General features: G+C 34.3%; 1 pseudogene; it reads right to left on the bottom strand.

Moving 5' to 3' along the window:
- Positions 1-1,176: 1,176 nt before the first annotated feature.
- LOC125824640 (protein DETOXIFICATION 16-like) lies at positions 1,177-2,623 on the bottom strand (annotated as a pseudogene).
- Positions 2,624-2,942: the final 319 nt, after the last annotated feature.

Genomic DNA, 2,942 nt, shown 5'->3' with positions numbered 1-2,942 from the left:
TAAAACTTAAAATCTATCTCATTCTTTAATCAGTCCCCTTTTTATGATAAATAAGCTCTCTAAAATTAACTAACTTCGTTAGACTCTCTTTTACTACTTCTAATACTTCATTTTTTTGATAAAAAATTCTTTTACTTACCAACTCAAATGAAGGCATCACTTATTTTCCAACAAACAAGTTTAAATGTTCTAAAAAACTATTTCCTTTTGCACGTTTTCAACAAGACAAATTTTCACAAGAAATGACCTTAAAGTTATCTAACATATAGCATTTTTACATAAATTTGACTTTCTTACACTTAGCCTAACTAATCAATCAAGTTCGGCCGGTTAACCATTTTTAATGGATCTTAAAAGATACCTCACCCCTTCCCTTTTAATTGAACCTGTATCTAGAATCTCATATTTTGTAGACCTTAAAATTAAGTTTAACTTTAGACATGACTTTAATCAATTTAGGTGTCCTAATTCACCGTAATAATTAGGTGGCGACTTCTTGACCTAGTTATTAATTTGGAAATCACCAAAATATTGTACACTATTTTGACTCGGTTAAAATAGGTATAACACTCCCAACAGGTAATAAGCCATATATACCTCTCACACACACAGGAGATGCACATGTGACACATGAGATGCACACATGACACACGAAATGCACGTGTGACACATGAGATGCACACATGACACACGAAATGCACGTGTGACACATGAGATGCACACATGACACACGAGATACACGCGTGACACACACAAAACCTAATTTTATTGAATATACTTGAAACTTTAGGCCATCAATTTTATTTGAGTCACCCCTCACGAGCTAGAGCACCTTTATTGTCAAGGCCAGTTTTGAGCATGAATGGTGCTTTACAATATCATAGTCAAGGAACATCATATGATTGTTGCAAAAAACCATCTCTAGTAGAAAAGAGAAGCAAGTCAATTACGAATTATGAAGATATTTGGGGAAAACATACATCATAAGTTGACTGATACTACTTACAAGGATATTAAAGTGGATATAATGACGTTGTATCATGTATGTGATGAATATTTTATAACATGTTAACTTAATCTTTCATGTTTCTTTGATTGTACTTAACTTAATCATGTATGAAGATATTCTTTGTGTTGCTAGCATTGCCTACATAACACACAACAGACTTGTGTATACTATATCTTTCTTGATCTTGAGAAGACATAAATAAACAAATAGCATTTTGCTACATATCTCAATACAATTGCTTCATTGATGTAGCAACGGCCCCATACTTTATGAATCAAGATCATGAGTATAACTATTAGAGTACGTGACTTCTCCGGTAGCTAAGAGTGTTGCAGTATGTGTTGCAAGACAAGTTGATTGTGCTTGTCTAGCTCCTGGTTCATTCGACACTCTAACAATTTTAGCCCCACCTAGTCCTTCGGACAACATATGGAACATAACTGATGTATTAAGGATGTAAATATAGAAAAATTAACATTAGGCCAAGTGAAATATGATATCAACATGAGAGGGTAATGTGTGACAGGAAGAATGAACCTGATAGAACTGAGGTTTTTAATTTTGGATTTGAAAGAACCAACAACTCAAATGACCATATTTCTAAGTTGTTTCTAAAGATGGAAAAAGTCGCATTGAAATTATAATCTAATGCATTACTGATTTATTAAAAAGCAATAGAGGAATACCAACTAATTAGAGTTGAAGAAATTGCTAGTTTAAGATATCTTGGGGATATCCAAATATGCTTCTCTTGAAAATCCGGTCTAAGTACATTCACTAGAAAGCGATATTCTGGTATAAGCAGCTAGCAAGAACATGTAAATCCAGTATGACGTAGCATTAACCAAACAACACCTTTACTTCCAAGTTGGTTTTGAGGATGAGCATCCATCAGCACAAAACATGCAACAACAAATTGATTCATGTCGTAAACATTATGGACTTGACTTTGTTTTGAGCTTGTATGAACTTAATATGACGTTCTAACAACCCATATGCAAAGATGCTCGGTATCATGAACCATGCATAAACTCTTGTTTCAACTGCTATTTTCGGATCTTGTCTTAAATTAACAAGAATACTTTGTGCATGTGCCCAAATACAGGCAATAGGAATGTTGACCAAAAGACTAACAGACATCCCTCTTTGCATATGTATGCCAAACATGTGATGATGTGTAGCACCATATGTTTGACCACAAAGTGTCTCCGGTGCGCTTTCCATTCCCAATTGATAAAACAACATGACTACCAATCACATAGGTCAAAGAATCGTATAATGGCGAAGAAAGTAGCCAAGGAAGCACTAGAAAAAGCTAGCTCTCTGCGATGACCAATAGACATAATTGAGATCATTTTAACAATATGTATGTGATTTTTAGAATTTTCTTACTAATTGACATGGGAGGCACATGGGACGCACAAGATGCACATATGACACATGAGATGCACTGTGACGTACGAGATGCACATATGACGCACGAGATGCACGTGCCACGCACGCACAACCTAGTTTTATTGAATATACTTTAAACTTTGGGCCATCAATTTTATTTGAGTCACCCTCATGTTCCAAAGCAACACCTTTAATAATGCCAAGGACAATTTTAAGCATGTATAATGCAAAAAAATATTATATGCAAATGGCACCATATGATTACTGCAAAAAATTGTCTCTAGTATAAAAAAAGGAAGACAATAACGAATTATGAAGATATGTGGGAATACATATGTAACACCCTGAAATTTTTTAAGTTAAGATCCGAACAATTCTTCATTTGTGAATAAGATCGTACCGGGTGATTCTTAAATTGCCTATATGTGTAAATGTCAATTCTTTTGTGTGAGAATGATTTTGGATATCAATTAAGGTCACTAGAATCTCCTAGCACAGAGTTGAGTTGAAAGTTTCCTTATCGATTAAATTTTGATGT

The sequence above is a fragment of the Solanum verrucosum genome, unplaced genomic scaffold, assembly GCF_900185275.1.
Source record: "Solanum verrucosum unplaced genomic scaffold, falcon-dt-bn FXZP01000022.1, whole genome shotgun sequence".
In the NCBI taxonomy this organism is placed as follows: Eukaryota; Viridiplantae; Streptophyta; class Magnoliopsida; order Solanales; family Solanaceae; genus Solanum; species Solanum verrucosum.
Note: the sequence above shows the minus strand (reverse complement) of the source record. Positions and strands in the feature narration are given on the sequence as shown.